At 45.1% G+C, this 19,148-nt stretch overlaps 1 long non-coding RNA gene across 1 annotated transcript in view; it reads left to right on the forward strand.

The window, feature by feature from the left end:
• The window catches only part of LOC126412835 (uncharacterized), a 302,199-nt gene that overhangs the window by 163,828 nt on the left and 119,223 nt on the right, over window positions 1-19,148 (forward strand). The window contains exon 2 of the long non-coding RNA XR_007575354.1: window positions 13,016-13,118. This is a non-coding gene — a long non-coding RNA (uncharacterized LOC126412835). The remainder of the gene's footprint in view (window positions 1-13,015; window positions 13,119-19,148) is intronic.

A 19,148-nucleotide genomic window follows, 5' to 3' on the forward strand; every position in this document is an offset into this window, starting at 1 on the left:
CCAATCTAATTTCTGTTTCTTCTCTTTATTACATCTAGTAACTGCCTTTTCTCTCCCACTCTTCTCAATACCTCTTCATTTTTTACTCTGGCCATCCAACTTATTCTTTCCATCCTCCGCCATGTCCAGATCTCAAAAGCCTCCAGCCTTTCTCTGTCTTTCTTCCTCATAGTCCATGTTTCAGCGCCATATAGAAGAACACTCCACACAAGACATTTTAGGAGTCTCTTCCTGAGTTCTCTGTCCAGACCGCTGCAGAAATTTCTCCTTTTCTTATAAAACGCCTCTTTTGCCATTGCTATCCTTGTTTTAATTTCTGTGGTGCACTTCCAGTCGGTGTCTATCCTGCTTGCAAGATACTTAAAATTTTGCACCTGTTCTAGCATTTCTCCATTCAGCATAACTTTTATTTCCTTATTTTCTCCTAGTGCCAATACTTTTGTTTTATTTGTGTTAACTTTCATTCCATATTTTTTTCCGTTAGTTTCAATGGTGTCCACCAAATCCTGTAATTCTTTTTCTCCTGTGGCTAGAAGGACCATGTCATCAGCAAACCTCAAACACCCTACTCTTCTTCCTCCAATTTCTACGCCTTTGTCATCTAATGAGCATTGGTCAATCATATTTTCCAAGTAGAGGTTGAAAAGAGTAGGTGATAGACAGCATCCTTGTCTTACTCCTTTTCCTAGTCCGATCCAGTCTGTACTTTCTCCTCTCACTTTAATTGAAACTTTTTGATTAAGACATAATGAGTTTACAAGTCTTCTGCTTTCCCATTCCACTCTCTTTTCTGTCATTATAGTCGCCAGCTTCTCCCAAACCACATTGTCAAATGCCTTTTCTAGACAGATGAAGCACATATATAGGTCTCTTCCCTTTTCAATAAACCTTTCTCCCAAGATTCGCAGGAGCCCTATTGCATCTCTGGTGCCCGTATTCCGTCTAAAGCCAAACTGCTCCCCGCCAAGATTATCCTCCCAACTGATGTTAAGAATGCTGATAAACTGGCGAAAAAAGCCATTATATCTCAATATGGAACTTCTATAACAATACTTTTTTTGAGTTTTTTGGGTTCCAGAAATTTTTGTATTTGGAAATAGAGTGAAACAGGTCAAGGACAGGCAGGAAGAGACATTATGTGCAATTGCAATCGACATTTCCGACTGTCGTCGTTTGAACGTTGGATCCCTTGTACTACATTCAAGGAAATATTCTGTGACACTGATAAGATGTCGACTGTAACTATAATTCATTCTTTGATTTGATACTACAAGAATTAAACTTTGAGGGAAAAATTCATGCAATACCAGAGAACACATCATCTTCAGTTCTCACATAATGTCAGTATTCAATCGCGGCATCCCAAATGTTCTTCCTGCACTTACTGAATAGTTATAGAGTAGTAATCATGCAGTATAAATTAGTGTGTTTCTTCTTCCTTGAGTTGTACCGTTTCTCTTCGGGGTCGGCATTGTTATACGGGATTCCCCAGTGTTAAGTGACATTTAGTGCCGGATGTCCTTCTTGACACAGCCCCTCCCCTGTCACGGAATTTGCCGGTGTATGTAGTAAATATTATGTCCAAGTGCGAGAATTTTTTCTAAATATTTGCATAGAGAGTGTCTGAGGGGTGATGTGGAGACCAGCACGATATTTGTCTAGTAGAACTTTAGAAACTGCATAAAAACCACATCCAGGCTGGCTATTTCACAATACCTTGCCGTAAATCCGCGACGCGGATTCAATCCGGGTTAGGACCGCATCACCGAGTCTTGGAAGCGGTGCGCCATCGCGCTCGTTTGTCTGGGCGATTGATATTAATTAATGTGTACATCAATTTACTATCTTAATTCACAGTCAGACGTCATAAATTTTAACGCATCACTTACGTATGAGTTGAAGTGTGTTTCGTATTTTGATTGGCCTGCTGAATGACATTAGATTTCACATCAGGGTAATAGCACTGTTAAAATAGGATTGTTCTAAGATTTTATTGGGCCAAACGTTAAATAATAAGCTAGAGGGCTTGCTTTCTGCCTCATGTGGCGAGCACCACATCCATTAAGAGGAACACAATCGACACGCACACTGTCCAGCATGGAAGTCTGCGTCATTCACAACACTGTCGCTGAACAAGTTATCACGGTAGACGGCACGCCAGCGTCAAAGCGTCGTGTTTGAAACAATGTATCAGAATGTAATACATCTCCACATGAATAATAATGCGTCTTTCGATCGTGCTCACGTAAAAGTCGTGACCCCCACTGTAATTACGACTTGAAACGTTGATCCCCCTGTGACAGACTTCCAGCCAGCTAAGATAATGATGTCAGAACGTACTACTGGAGTGTTATTTTATCAATGGACATTCAGTACTTGTGTGACTGCATGCCTCGATGGGATCAAAACTATACGAGTAGAGTGAAGAATGAAAGAATCCAGCCGGCCGCGGTGCCGAGCGGTTCTAGGCGGCTTCAGTCCGGAACCGCGCTGCTGCTACGGTCGCAGATTCTAATCCCGCCTCGGGCATGGATGTGTGTGATGTCCTTAGGTTAGTCAGGTTTAAGTAGTTCTGAGCTCTAGGGGACTGATGACCGCAGATGTTAAGTCCCATAGTGCTCAGAGCCATTTTCGAAAGAATCAATACAAATGTATTACATCATACCTCACATAACATGTACGTTGTGTTAAGTGGAAAACTTGAAATGTATCAAGCGCGACTTTTAGTTGAAGACCCTGAGCAGAGTCTTGCCAAAAGATATATTAAAGTATATTTTCAGCAACTTATTACACACTTCAAACTATCGTGAAGCATTTCGAATATTTTTACATGAGTTTTAAATTTTAGTAATTAGTTAACTTTTTTAAAACTGTTGATAGTCAGTGATCTTTTCGACATACAATAGGTCTTATAGCTGCTTCTAGCAATGATGGTTAGCTGCACGAAACAGAGTGTTTGGGTGCGTGATTTGAATGGCGTACACCTGATATCGGCCTCTACAAGGCACCACGACCTGATTCTATTCAAGAGTAAAAGGGCCTCAAGAACGTGGCAGGAATAATACTGTTGAATTCATGTCTCTGTACCTCTCTATTATGTTTTGATGTTTCGTATGTTTAGTATTAACGTTTTCTTTCTTTCTAGTGTTAAATATATTTGTTTGTTTCCAGCATTGGAAATTCTATCTCTTGTAGTAAGGGCCTGATAAATTTGCAAATTTACTGTCTCCGTTTATCAACGTGGCTGAGTGACTGAACTGAATCAAAGTCACCACCACCATTACAAGTTCTACATCAAGACAGTTCTAAACCTTATGAGGAATATCAAGATAAAACACCCAAGTCCACTAACGATCACTTGGTCACAAAGTTCTAAGCATAGTTCACTCATCCCAGATTCTAAGTCCAGTCGAGGGGTGAAGATTTTCAGGGCACAGTCCAGGAAGTAGACACTCGTAGATCATTGTAGAGCTTTTGGTGACACTCGTACAAAACTGGTAGACAAATCGCTGATATCTCAAAGGGAACGCGAAGGCAATTCGCTGTCGTTGGATTCGGCCGCCTCAGAAATACCTAGTGTAGAGCACCTGACTGACGTTGTAAACTAGAGTGGCCACATTGGCACCACGTGGCAGTGTTGGCGCCATCCGTGAGCATGACCGGGACTACACTCGACAAGAAAATTAAAATATCACTTTTTCGAAACCCGTTAATTGTCTCCCATTGCGCGACATTAGTTTGAGATTTGGCTCAAAGGTGTCCACGACCTTCCTCTGCGGCCTCAACTTCGAGCTCAGCGACGCTTCAGACAGGAACATGTCGAGCAAATGCAAAGAAGAGACCACAGCTCAGACGTTCGTGTGCGCTTTAAGGTGAATTGCTGTGGTCACGAGGTCTCCACATTTCACCTGCCCAGCGCTATTGTGGACGTGTCATGTAATGGCAAGATCATCCACACATCGCCCTTTCTTCTGAGGCATCTGCCGTGAAGGTCAGAACCGTGCTGCCCAGTGTTGAAACCAAGCGGTTATCTTATGAGCGGCCGAGGAAGACATTTCAGACGCACCGCCCTCATAATCGACACGAAAAGGTATCAGCAGGTGGCATAAAGAGCGTCAATCAAACCGCCCCTTCTCTTGGGACGTGGATTCCCACACATTTCTCTGTCGAAAAAAACAGTTCATACATTGATTTGCATAACAAGACGACCTTCTTAACAACGCTCGGCACCGCTGTTAACCCTGGGCGTTTAAACGCCACTCTAAGGATATGGTAGGGCTGAAACCCTTTGAACGTGATCGGGACCCTTTACTGTGCAGTGCGACCGCAAATTTTGCTCTGTTACAGAACCACCAGGAAACGTTCAAAAAAATTCGACTAAATTTGAAGCTGAACCGAAGCAGCTATTTCACTCCCACCTGTGGCGTGATGATGGAGAGTAGTGCTACATTAACATATACATGAATGAATTGGCGAAGGTTTACTATAAGGTCCCCACTTTTGCAACACGTTCAGTGTTACCTATGCAGTTTCTTGTGGCACGTTAAAAATGTGCCTGTCATATAACTCGACACCTATTCTGTCTCGTGGCTGCTCTAACTCCTGGGTGTTAGAGCAGCCTTAAGGTGTGATTTGCCTAGTTTTAGGCGCTGGAATAGTCATGAGACTAAACTGGTGCTACGTTTGCGACAGACACATGTTTAACGGGCGCAACTAAGGTGTGTATGTGGCACCAAGCGTGCTGCCACAATGGGCGTCTTAGAGCGACCATTTGCCATTTTATTCATGCATATGTTAATATAACACCACTCCTCGCCTTCCAAGACCCTCCTTTGCCCCACAATCACGACACAGGAGGGCAGAACATTTATGGTAGCTACAGTGGTCCTGGTAAAACCTTTCGGGGTATAAGCTCGTGGTCCACGAAACTTTCCTGTTCCTAACACTTCGTCCAGAACTGCGCTCGACATATCAAGACTTGTTGTTCCTTTATTGAGTCTTGCCGAGTTGGTAAGACTCAACGGAAGAGTAACGCCTCTGAAGATGTCCAACGCAGTTCTCGGCGAAACGTTAGGACAGAAGAGTTTCGTGGACCACGACCTTACACCCCGAAAGGTTTTACCAGCAGCAATGTCATCCAGTTGTGAAAGCCTTCAAACTACAGTGGAGCTGCACATTTAAAAATGGCTCTGAGCACTATGGGACTTAACATCTGAGGTCATCAGTCCCTTAGAACTTAGAACTACTTAAACCTAAGTACCCTAAGGACGCCACACACATCCATGCCCGAGGGAGGATTCGAACTTGAGGCCGTAGCAGCAGCGCGGTTCCGGACTGAAGCGCCTAGAACCGATCGGCCACACCGTCCGGCCTGCACATTTAATTTAAACACTTATATTGATGTTTAAACTACCGATGAGAGGATAAAAAGTTGTCCGACGAAAACACTATAGACTCTGAACCGAGTACAATGTTTTATTGGGGTATTAGAGAGTACAAAGGTGTACGAAGTCTGTTGGAAATGCCCCTTTCCTTACCTGTTTACAAACAAGAATGACAAAGAAAAAGGTATCAGCTTGTAACCAATTTGAAAAGAAAATGTTTATATATAGATGAAACAAAGTTAATAATTGAATATCTGATAAACGAAATATATGATATTAAACTGTAACTGCCATTTTCTCAATGGTGAAATAAGTATGGTGTACCCTCGCTTTAAAGAGTTCAAGTTTTTAATTGAATCATGTATAAACAGAATAGACGAAGATAGAGAGATATGGGGGAGCGAATGTGATGTTTGAGCGCATGTGCCCTCTCTTCTCCACTGTAAAAACATAACTTTCAAAAACTAAACTTGCGTCTTTCTCCACCACAAATAAAAAATTACAGTTTAAAGAAAGCTGTAAGACGTACTCACTGCTAGCAAGTGTACGTAGAACTAGTATTTACAGTGAAACTAACACGCTTCCCTCCACCCCCCCCCCCCTGCCCGGCATCCAAACCCACTCACCTCTCTTTCATAGCGGATCATGTTGTATCACGTGGCAAAAGAACTATGAAGAGGAAAAAGGATACGTGATATTCACGAAGTCGAGCGCACAATTGATTCTGTGAGAAATACGATGTATTATTCATCTTGTATGCGGGACGGGTCAAGATTGTGGTAACTGCGTCTGCAACGAACGAAGGGATTTCTAACAGCGCTCATCGCCGACGCAAAGTGTTCCATCAAACTTTATGGCGAACTCAGTAAAAAAGACATCGTTAGACTGTGTCGACACGTTGGACAGGTGTCACCTGTGGTGTTAAGGCGTCTCTGCGACACGTGCTGGTCACGGTACGCTCAGCCTGACACCACCTGCTGCTCACTACAGGCGATCCGAAATGCCCCAGTAGAGGGGCACCACGACCAAGAGACGTGAGCCACTGTCTGCCTGTAAAACTTGTTATTATAATGTTTAGATCATTGCACTTTCTTTGTGTAAGGCTACCGGTTTCAACCGCACTTAGCGATTGTCATGAGGCTTAGCGAGGGCAAATAATAAGAAGAGGGCAGTGGGTCAAAATAGTATGTACATTGAAGTATACACAAATACCAAGTAGTTGGTACTGCTGCAAGTCGTCAGATAACATCTAACTTTATTGAGTGCTGCAGAAGTCTCGCCCATTAATATGGGTTCAAAATGGTTGAAATGGCACTGAGCACTATGGGACTTAACATCTATGGTCATCAGTCCCCTAGAACTTAGCACCACTTAAACCTAACTAAGCTAAGGACATTACACAACACCCAGTCATCACGAGGCAGAGAAAATCCCTGACCCCGCCGGGAATCGAACCCGGGAACCCGGGCGTGGGAAGCGAGAACGCTACCGCACGATCACGAGCTGCGGACATTAATATGGGACCATGCATCGACATGTTAGCATGTAGAAAAGAAAAAAGAAACCAACACTTGGTGTGTTGTGCGGGAAAGCTCACTGATCTGTTTTCAAGCATGAACCCATATCCGGAAATGTACAGCTTGGATGCTGGAGAGTGTCGAAGTGTGAGATGGGTGTGCAGTTCTCATTACGTCAATAGTCCCAACATGAGTAGCACATCGCGCCGTCTGTACTAGAAACGGGCTTCGAGCTGCTCAACTCCCACATCAATCGAAAGCCTACATCAGTGGTGCTGGGCCTCACGCGCATACGTGCCATTGTATCCGAAGTATTTCATACGCTACGTGGGCTGACGCTACAGTTGTATCGTACACTATTATCCTCATATTACACTACAGAAAGTGGTCTAGATGTGTCAGATCTGGCGAGTGTGCTGGTCATGAAACTGGTCCACCTCTACCAATCCACTGATTTGGATATGCGACGTTGAGGTGATTCAGCACATGGTCATTAAAGTGTGCTGGAGCTCCGTCGTGTTGCAGCCGTATGACCCATTCGAACGTTTAGTGGCACTACATCCAGTAGGGTAGGAAAAATATCTCTAATAACAGTGAGGTAGATCGTTCCTGTTAATCTGTGGGGGAGTAGTTATGGCCCAATGATACGTTGCCAACTATCCTGGCCCAGATGTTAATACCAATTCTGTGTTGGTGATTTTAAATCACCTACGCACACGGATTTCCGTCCGCTCAAACGAGCGTATTGTGCAAGTTTAATACTCCGTCCCTAGTAAACGTACCTACGAATAGCACGAAGCTGAAGTATGAATTGTTGTAAATACCACTACGCGAATTGTACCCGGTTTGGGTTGTCCTCCTCGCATAATGTGTGGACCTCCTGCCGATGGTATGGATGTGCTACTCATGTTGCTGGACAACACGGCCCTTCTACCCGTGTGCAGCTGTTGCGCCTCCTGACGAGTGCTGTTGGGTGGTTCCTCTTAAAACACCTTGAGCAAGTCCTCCTTCAGGCTGTAGAGTTCTAGCTCCGAGCGGACGACTCACGTTACAGGCCCCCCTGGTGACATACAGTACACTGGGGAGAATGTGTTACTGCTTTACTGTACAATGGACACACCTCAGTCAGAAATTACCCGAGTGAAATTCTTCGGCTTCCGGGACGAGCCTGTCGGTGGCTGCGAACACGGAACGATGTGCGGTCGTCTGTTTGCGCAACGTTCCGCGTACAGCCTCGGAGCTGCTCTGCCGCAGCAGTCTGCTTTCTCGTCTGCAAGCACCACGTCGGCCACTCCTGCAGCTGTGTACTGGGTCGTGTCGCACTCCTGCCGACAGCGCTGCTCCACTGGCAGACCACACTAGGTCCGCACTGGACGCGCACGACAGCTGTGTGGAGGAATATGCAGGAATGTTATTAGGTTCAGGGCGTCCATCCACAGTACACAGCTGGCTAAGTTGTATACCTTCCATATTCAAATATAAAAAAAAAAATCGGAACTACCTTTCATTCTCAGACTTCGACGGTCTGCAGCGCCGAAGCAGTGCGTTTTTCGATATGCGTTCCTACTTTTGTACGTGGAGGCTAATCAAAGGAAACGCAATAGAGGTTTAAATAACGTTTTCACTAATATACGTCGATTAATTAACGAGGAAGGTTTCGCTACATAATTTATCACCGCAACGCTGGACAAGTCGTCCGACCGTAGACCCGTGTGACGCCGAATGGATCGGTAGCTGAAGATTTTCCAACAATTTCGATACTAGAGAACCAAAAATAGCAACAAAGTACATGTAAGATCAATTCGTGAAGCAAAGCTCGCTATGTTCAGTGATAAATACAAATATAGACAACTCTCTGATATCAGCAGAAAGAGGTTAAAACCGTACAGCAACGTGCAGGGCGTACAAGCATGAGCGGTACTGCTACTAGTAAAGTAAAGTTCGTGACAAGGTATTGAAAATTATTAAATGAAACTACGAAGAATAGTATTTATTTAATAGTCCTTCTGCAGCTGTACTAGCGATCCACCCCAGTTTCGCACGGATAAGACTTGCCTGACATAGCGGTAATAAATTATGTACACTGATCATCCAGAGCATTATGTCCACCTTGGCCACGGATAACAGCAGCAAAACGTCGTGACATAGAAGCAATGAGACCTCGGTAGGTCGCTGGAGGGAGCTCACGCCACATCTGCAGACATAGGTCAACTAATAACCTTTACATTATGGGGAGGGAGGCGATGAGCTCTGACGCCACGTTGAACCACATCACGGATGCGTTCGATCGGGTCCAGATCTGGCAAGTTGGGGATCCAGCACATCAACTTTAATTCGTCACTGTGTTCCTCGAACGAACTCCATCACAATTTTGGACAGTGTCATGGCGCATTATTTTGTTGAAAAATGCCACTCCCACTGCGAAACACGATCGTAATGAAAGGGTGGACGTGGTCTGCAACCAGCGAACTATACTCCATGGCCGTCTGGCCACGAGCTCCACCGGACCCACAGATGTCGACGTGAATGTTCCCCAGAGCATAACAGAGCCGCCGCCAGCTTCTCTCCGTCCCGCAGTACTGCTGTCGAGGAGTTGTTCCCCTAGAAGACGACGAATTCGCGCCCTCCCGTCGACATGATGAAGAAGGTATCCGGATTCATCAGACCATTCAACGCTCTGCCATTGCGCCGATGTCCAGTGCCGATGGCCACGCGTCCATTTTAGTCGTAGTTGCCGATGTCGTGGAGTTGACATTGGCACACGCTGTGGAGGCTCATCATGAGGAATGTTCTGTGCACTGTGCGTTCAGAAATATTTGTACTCTGTCCAGAATTAAAGTCTGATCTTAATTGCGCCTTTTCCGTTCTATCAGTTTGCCCAGACACCTGTAATGAGGGGTGGCCGCCCAGCCTCACGATTTCTGGACCTGGTTTCACCTTTGGTTTCACCACGTCTTGAAAACACTCACCAAAGCGCTCCTCGACCACACGACAAGTGGTGCAGTTTCCGAAATGCTAGCGCCGATCCTGAGGGCCATCAAAATCTGCCCTCGGTCAGTCTCAGATAGATCGCTCGCATTCCCCATTCCACACACGGACAGCAGGCTCACCGATACTGCATGCACCGTGCGTGTGTCTGACTAACATTCATGTCTCTCCAGGTGACGCTGCTGTCGCCTGCATCGTTTTATATCGATAGCAGGTCGGTGAACATAACGTTCTGGCTGATCAGTGCACGCCTTCCTCGTGAATCAATCTTTCTATTAGTGAAAACAGTACGGAACGCCATACAGTCGTTTAGAGCCCAGCTGTAACATACAGACAGAAAGATGCGGCGTGGCACGGTAAATTATATTATTTATATACACGCATTAAAAAAAGTTTACATCAACCCGGTTCCCAGAGCTCCTGAAGATAGACGTAGACTGTGTATATTGTATCACAGACACAGTCCTTTTGACTCTTCAGATAAGTCACTAAACAAGCCCAAAGGTCAACCATGCACGATCAGCGCCTATGAGACGGAGGAGGTCCGACAGTCTTTCAGTTCCAGTCATTCCACCAGGAAAAAGGAACACGGGTCGTGTTGTATGTAGTTCAACCATGCCTATGCGGTCAATACCCCGGTTCGATCGCGTCCGCATTGTTACGTTGTCCCAGGAAGGACTCTCAACAAGGGAAGTGTCCAAGCGACTCGGAGTGAACCAAAGCGATATTACTCGGACATAGAGGAGATACAGAGAGACTGTCGATGACTTGCCTCGCTCAGGCCGCCCAAGGGCTACTACAGTAGTGGATGACCGCTACCTGCGGATTATGGCTCGGACGAAACCTGACAGCAACGCCATCATGTTAAATAATGCTTTTTGTGCAGCCACAGGACGTTGTGTTACGATTCAAACTGAGCGCAATAGGCTGCATGATGCGCAACTTCACTCCCGACGTCCATGGCGAGGTCCATCTTTGCAACCACGACACCATGCAGCGCGGTACAGATGGGCCCACCAACATGCCGAATGGACCGCTGAGGATTGGTATCACGTTCTCTTCACCGATGAATGTCGCATATGCCTTCAACCAGACAATCGTCTGAGACGTGTTTGGAAGCAATCCGGTCAGGCTGAGGCGGACGGAGTGGCCGAGCGGCTCTAGGCGCTACAGTCTGGAGCCGTGCGACCGCTACGGTCGCAGGTTCGAATCCTGCCTCGAGCATGGGTGTGTGTGATGTCCTCAGGCTAGTTAGGTTTAAGCAGTTCTAAGTTCTAGGGGACTGATGACCTCAGAAATAAAGTCCCATAGTGCTCAGAGCCATTTGAACCATTTTGAACCGGTCTGCCTGAACTGTTTAGACAGACTGTCCAGCGAGTGCAGCAAGGTGGAGATTCCCTGCTGTTTTGGGGTGGCATTTTGTGGGGACAACGTACGCCGCTGATTGTCATGGAAGGCGCTGTAGTGGTCGCACGATACGCGAACGCCATCCTCCGACCGACAGTGCAACAATACTGGCAGTATATTGGCGAGGCATTGGTCTTCATGGACGACAAGACGCATCCCCATCGACCACATCTCGTGAATGACTTCCTTCAGGATAACGACATCGCTCGACTAGAGCGGCCAGCATGTTCTCCAGACATGGACCCTCTCGAACATGCCTGGGACACGTTGAAAAGTGCTGTTTATGGACGACATGACCCACCAGCCATTCTGAGGGTCCTACGCCGAATCACCGCTGTGGACTGGGACAATCTGGACCAAGAGTGCCTTGCTGAACTTGTGGATAGTCTGTGACGACGGATACAGGCATGCATCAATGCAAGAGGACGTGCTGCTGGGTGTTAGAGGTACCGCTGTGTGCAGCAGTCGGGATCACCACGTCTGAAGGTCTCACGGCATGGTGCTACAACACGCAATGTGTGTCTTCATGAGCAATAGAAAGGGCGGAAATGATGTTTATGTTGATCTCTATTCCAATTTTCTGTACAGGTTCCGGAACGCTCGGAACCGAGGTGATGCAAAATATTTTTCGTATGTGTATATACTCATATACAAACCACATGTTGTTCTGTAACTTTATTCTATTATTTCTGATTTCAAGGAACAGTGTACATAATTTCATCATCGAATTCAGCGATCGTTTCTCCACAATTGGTTTTATCATTTTAACTATTGTTCTTACTTTTGTCGTTTGGGATTTCTTCAATATATTGAAACTGCGGCTGTAAACTGCTCAAAATTCCGTACCACAATGAGGGTCCGAGGTACTGTTTAATGCACGAGGTTTTTACAGCATTTCGTGGGAGAAGTTGTGACTCAGTGATGTGACAAGCTTTTGCGGTAACAACTGTATGGTGTGTTCAGTGTTTTTATTCTTTGTAGTATTTTAACCCACTGACGTTGTCTGATCGTTTCTTTTTGTTTGTTGTCATTAGACCTGAAGATGACCGACAAGTGATGATAAAGGGGTAACATTGTACAGGGTGTTTCACAGGGATTGTAGCGGAGACGTAGTAGATAAAGTTTCCATAAGAAAGCCACGTCCGGAAATGTGCTGCATGGATGTAATATAAGTTTTAAGATGTGATCACTTTCATATTTATCGCTTCACGGTGCTCCTTTGTCACGGAGAAGACAACCTGGTGACGAGCACTCGAAACACTGTATTTCGTACCGTAAAGTGGGAGATGAGAGAGTAATACAAACTTATCTTACATGATAAACGGTACACTTCTTGGTATGTGATTATTATCAAAGCTGTATCTGCGAAGTACCCTCTTCAGCCTCTAGAAGTGTGTAATAGAAGTTATGAGACATATTGTATGCCAAATGACTAACGGAGCATCCGTTTCAGTGAAAAGCTTTATACATCACTGACGTCGCGACCTCGAAAATTAAACCATGCTAAGTTTCATGGTACTGGCCTGGGTCTTAACGCGCTTTTTTACTGATGCATTCTACGAGTGTTAGGAACTACGGGATCATAAGTATTTTCAGTTATAAGTTTGAATTAGTCTATTTTACTGATATCTGTATGCGCTTTGTGGCTCGTAGGACATGTTTAATTGACCACTGGTGTCCGTGAATGACCATAGTGACATGTTATGTTTTATGTTGCAGCTGCGCAGTACAACACCTATGTCACGCTGAAGCTGCAGAATGTGAAGTCGACTACGGTAACGGTGAAAGGCGCCAACCCCTGCTGGGAGCAAGACTTCCTGTTGTGAGTACCGCTCATTGCTTCTAAATTATCTGTGAATATGTTGTGGCCTTCCTGATTTGTTTTGAAAATAGCAGAACTCTTCTGCTACTTTTAGTGTATTGATCTGATTAACTCAGAACCGCGTGATTTAATTCCACAACATATCATTATTCTCGTTTTACTTAAGTTTCTATTCATTTATAGCCTCTTTTCAACGCACCATCCATTCGTTTCAACTGATCTTCCAAGATCTTTGCCGTTTCTGGCAGAATTACGACGTTATAGGTAAATTAATTTTTTTCCTTTTAAATCCTTTTAAATATCTTTCCAAAATTCTCCTTGGTTTTCCCTACTGCATCCTCAGTGTGTAGAGTGAATAACATTTGACATAGGCTGCAATCTTGCCTCACCCTCTTCCGAATTACAGCCTACCATTCGTGCCCTTCGATTCTTAGAAAAGCAGTCTGGTTTCTGTGAACGTTACAAACATTGCCACTGGCCAAACAGATTTGGTGCAGGACGGTGACAGTCAACTGTTAAAGATTTTATTAGGAACAAGAGAGACTCCTTATCCTCCAGTCAGCTACATTTATTTGTTATTGTCTATTTGCTATCGATTTCGAAGATCTAAGGATTCCTCTTTAAGCCCTTTGGCTAGCTAATCTACAAGAGTTCGACAAAAATATGGAAACACTGTGGGAAATGAATTCTTGAACATAAATCCAAACGTCAGTGCAACTTGCAGGTTGCACTGTTCTGTTTGCAACTGCGCGGTGTCTTACTTCAGTTGCAACTGGCTGTCGTTGTCAGAAGAGTGTTCCGTATAGTTGTAATTGCATTATGTCGGAGCTACGTGAATTCTAACGTTGGAAAATTGTTGGTGCTCATTGGTGTGCACTTCCATGACCACGGTTTTTTAAGTGTTCGGTGGTTGACGATGCATTCTACCCAAGATTTATGTTGCATACAGAGATACCGGAAATTCGTCATACGCTAAGTCACAACTTGGATGAAAGTGTATGTTGAGCGATTGCGACGGACTGTCATTGAAGAGGACTGTGACGAAAAATAAACGGACTACAACTGAAAAATACAGTATCAGAACTACACGAAGGGAGCTCCATAAGCAGGGAAGTGCAAGGTGAGCTGTGATACAAATTCCCACGTCGATGAAAAAGTGGTGTCCAAACAATATGACCTGGAATAAAGTCATTTAGTCGGATGAGTCCTGTTTCCCACTGTTTCCGACCTCTGGCCGATTTTATGTCCCAGCAGTGACACATGGTGGAGGTTCGGTGACGTCGGCAGCCGTTTCGTGGTATCACATGGACCCAAAGGTTACTCGGCAAGGTCACTTTATTGCCAAGGACTATGTGACTGTTTTGGCCATGCCCGTGCCATGGTACAATGTTTGCTGCCCAATGGTGATAAGCCGCTTTCAAGACGAAAGGGTCCCATTCACTCATTTCATATCGTCCAGGACTAGTTTTGTGAGCGCGAGTCACATTTCCCATGGTCACCATTGTCAACACACGCTAGCATTATTGAGTCTTTGTAGTCTACTTTGGAGAGTAAGGCGCGTGACTGCTGTCCACCTCCATCATTGTTACCTGGAATTGTCACTATTTTTCATGAAGAACTGCATAACATTCCTTTGGAAACCGTAGAGAACCTTTGTTTATCCATTCCGAAACGACTGGAAGCTGCTTTGAATGCCAACGGTTTTCCTGCGCCTTATTGGACTTGGTTATGTGCTGCGTTTCTGGTGTTTCTATACCTCTGTGTACATTACGTAGAATTTTCAGGATCTTTGAACGATCTTCTCTGACATAATTTCCTGTCACTGTGCTTTGGTCGATTGGATCCCCATCAATATACTCACTTCGCTGAATGCATTTCAGCTGACCGTTTGTCGTCGAAGCGAAAGTGCGTGCGTGTGTGTGTGTGTGTGTGTGTGTGTGTGTGTGTGTGTGTGTGTGTGTGTGTGCGTGGATGGGTGAGGGAGAGGTTGAGGGAGAGGGTGCGGGAAAGGGTGGGGGTGGGATGGGGGTGAGGGTTAGGGTGAGTGAATGAGTGAGAGTGAAAAAAATGTGTACAGTGCAAGGAGGGGAGGTGGAATAGAGGACGTACATGCCCTCAGATAGTCTGCCTGTATTCCTCAGATTAAGTCGACACTGGATTCTGGTCATTTTGAGACATTCTGCAGAGTCGTAAACCCAAGAGACCAACTCCAGGTTACTTCGGGGCTAAAGTAGCAAACAAACTCAAGTGTAGTTCTTCGATGAGAACCTTTACATTCATTTTGCTTCAAAGGAATCTTATAAAGATCTTAGAAGACAAATTAAGTAAATTCTGTGGTAATCTCCAGAGTTAGCTTGGATTTGATTAAGTGCCAAAAAATTATACTTTGTAACCTCCAGATAACAGATAAAATAGCCCTGGAATGGAATCCTGGAGTATGTCGTAGTTTCATTAAAGTAAAGCACCAGTTACAAAACAAAATCGTTGAATGAGTAATATATTCGTCGTTGTGTCATGCATACCAGGTAGAGAGATATGGTATAATACCTGAGAACGACGCAAATGACTTAGGGACAATACGCCAGGGCATTACGCGGAAAGATATGGCCCTGAAGGCCACGCGAAGCACTACAGAGACGGACAGAAGACGCCGGGAGCGAGGTGCAGACAGAGGGCGAGCGGAGTCGGCGGCCGAGACAGACAGCGGCCGCGAGACTAAATCAATGATGACAAATTACCTGAGGAAAGAATGAAGTAACTGAGTGCTGAGACAGAATACAAAAAGGAGTGCTGAAACCATACAAATTATAAAAGTGTATGTGTGTGTGTGTGTGTGTGTGTGTGTGTGTGTGTGTGTGTGTATATGTTTACATTTTCTCCTAAATCACTGGATCAAGTTCAACTCAACTAGGTACACAAATCACTTACTGTGTGGAAAGAACCACTGTGGGGAAAAGAACCGTCTACCTTTCAAAAAGGGTGGAGTGGACGTAAGAAAGCAGTGCATCTCACGACGCATCAATAGTCAGACTATAATTATCCAGTAGAACTTTACGCATAAATCTAAACATTCACGAGACACTTGGTGACTAACACCCTCCAAAAAATAAAGAAAGGAGAAAAGTTTATTGTTCACCATGTTTTTGCTGTTCATGCAGTATAACTGCCACAAAAGGCTTGACCTTAAAGTTATTGTTTCTTTCGTAATATTTCTATTCGCAAGATTTTTGCAGACAGTATTCACGTAACCACTGAATTTATCTGTAAAAACGTGTCATTGTACGACGCATACTTCAGGAAATATGACGTCATAAACATAAAGCGGCGTGGAAATGAAACTATAGGGCAGAATTTGCTAGAGATAAAGGTTTATATATATATATATATATATATATATATATATATATATATATATATATATATAAACCTTTGGATCGATTTTAGTGAAACTTGGTACACCTATTACTTACTATCTGGAAAGAAATACTGTAGGAGTAAGAACCAGCAACCTCCTGTTGGGGTGAGGATGATAAACAGCAAGAGAGAAAGGGAAGGAAGAGGTGGAGAGACGGAGAGGGGGAAGGAGCAGTTGGACACAGATATGGGGTAGGAGGAGCTGGATGGATGGAAGGGAAGAGGAGAAGATAGACGGAGAGAGGGTGGAGGAGGATATGAACAGAGAAAGGAAAGAGGAGGAGTTGGAAAGAGCAAGCTGACAGCAGGAGAGGAACTGAGATGTGTGGGACGGGGAGGTGGATAGAGAGACAGGGTAGGAGGAGATAGACATAGAAAGAGAAGAGGGGGGATGTGTGGAGGAGGAGCTGGCAGGGAAGGAGCGGATGGACAGAGAGAGGGGCAGGAGGAGATGTACACAGTGATGAGGGGAAGAGATATTCAGAGGGAGAGGAACAGAAGGACAGAGAGAGGTGGTGGGAGATGGACTCCGTGGGGGGGGGGGGTGAGGAATATTGGGGGGGGATGGGCTAATAGAATTGGAAAAAATGTATACCTGGTCATCACTGGATACCCAGCTCGTATTGAATGCAAAAGTGCTCAGAAAAGTCTGATTTTGAAAGTAATAATTCGCATTGACTCTAGAATACTTTTCATCAAATACCTTGTCATCACTGGATACCCAGCTCGTACTGAATGCAAAAGTGCTCAGAAAAGTCTGATTTTGAAAGTAATAATTCGCATTGACTCTAGAATACTTTTCATCAAAAGTCACGACCGGTTTCACACCACTAGAAGAGGTATCCTCAGGGATAATGGTTCTTTTTACTATGTCATCGCCGAAAGCTAACTGTTCCTGCCTTGGAGCCACACTCTAAGATTCGCGTCATGTTGTAAGCAAATAACGTGCTAAAAGTGGTAGTCCTTACTTAAAGCGAAGAGGGTAGCAGAACCGCGCCAGAAGCGGGATTGTGGTTGAGCGGCAGCAGGCAAGGTGGAACTGACCACTATGCAGTGGGGAAGATGGTCAAGTCTAATTTTCACTAAGTGCTACTTAGTCAGCACAGGTAACATCAGTGCATGCTAACAACTGGTGTCGCTAATCTTATCAGTCGATACAATAATTGGCAACAAAAAAACAACGACTGTAGGCCTCTCCTGTTTCAGTAAGTAATTTACCTACAAAATTACCGCAAGAAATGTGCGATGCAACGCGTCGCAGCGCCACCAAATCTCAGGGTAACAAACAATTGAATACTACCGCATGTGTGTAGAAACCCTCGGTAGACGAAGAATATGACTTAGTAGTGTCAGTGGGTTGCATGTGGCTGCCGCTTTAAATATCTTTCCATGCAGTCAGATTGCAATAGTAAACGCAGTCAGATTCTAAAATATGTAAAGCATATAAATTCCGTCGCACATAAACATTAACATTCAATAGCATACAATAGTAGTAAACTTATACATGCCGAGACGTAACAGTGCAAGAGAGTACCCATTTATAGTCGGCTTAATATTCAACAATAAACAGTGATAATGAACGAATCTACATGGTGAAACAGAACTCCACCGACAAACTTTGAGTGTATGTATGTTCAAATGGTTCAAATGGCTCTGAGCACTATGGGACTTAACATCTGAGGTCATCAGTCCCCTAGAACTCAGAACTACTTAAACCTAACTAACGTAAGGACATCACACACATCCGTGCCCGAGGCAGGATTCCAACCTGCGACCGTAGCAGTAGCGCCGTACCGGACTGAAGCGCCTAGAACCGCTCGGCCACCGTGGCTGGCTGTAGGTATGTGGTGTCTGCTTTTTCGGGCATGTCCAAAAGAACACACACCAGTTTCGATACTGCAGCCTTACATGATAATGATCCAGCGGAAATAATCAAGGTAGGTGCTAGTGCAAATTCAAATACATCAATGGCGAAAGTTGAAAATTTGTGCCGGATCTGCACTCGAACCCGCATATTTCCGTTTTACACGAACGGTCATATTAACCGCCTTAGCCATCCAGACACGATCCCTGATCGACTCAAATTTCTAACTTAACCCCACACCACTTTGTGCCCCTACCCATTATCCTCGTTATTCGCTGCGATTCGCTGATTCACACAAGTGGCCTCTTTGCCTCAATCCCGGCTGTCTTCACCCTAGGGAATGACATGCAGGATGTGGGCTCTGTTCCGGACCTTGGTCTGAATCTAGAGTCCGAGCGTGTCCCCCTGGGGCTGCTGCAGCGAGTGTCTTCCACGCTTGTCTGGAGTGTCTTGGGAGGTCCCGAGATCCAGGGCAATCTGGATAGGTGTCGGCTATTGGCCGGGGTTCGCGTGAGTTGGCGCTCGGGGAGGGACTGTCCTGTCCTCCTTGTGGATGTAGTCGCCTGAGGCGAACCCATTTGGCACGGATGTAAGGGAAAGACCCGGTTTCACGCCGCGGGCGTTTCCTAAGGCTTCGGACGCCAGCCGAGGTTGCTGCCTAGGCGTCAGTGTACGATTGTTCCATTACCCCGCTGATGTATTTATATGCCCACTAACAGCTAATGTCATTGTTACCTTCGGATAATACACTC

Source organism: Schistocerca serialis, chromosome 7, assembly GCF_023864345.2.
Source record: "Schistocerca serialis cubense isolate TAMUIC-IGC-003099 chromosome 7, iqSchSeri2.2, whole genome shotgun sequence".
NCBI classification, from domain to species: domain Eukaryota; kingdom Metazoa; phylum Arthropoda; class Insecta; order Orthoptera; family Acrididae; genus Schistocerca; species Schistocerca serialis.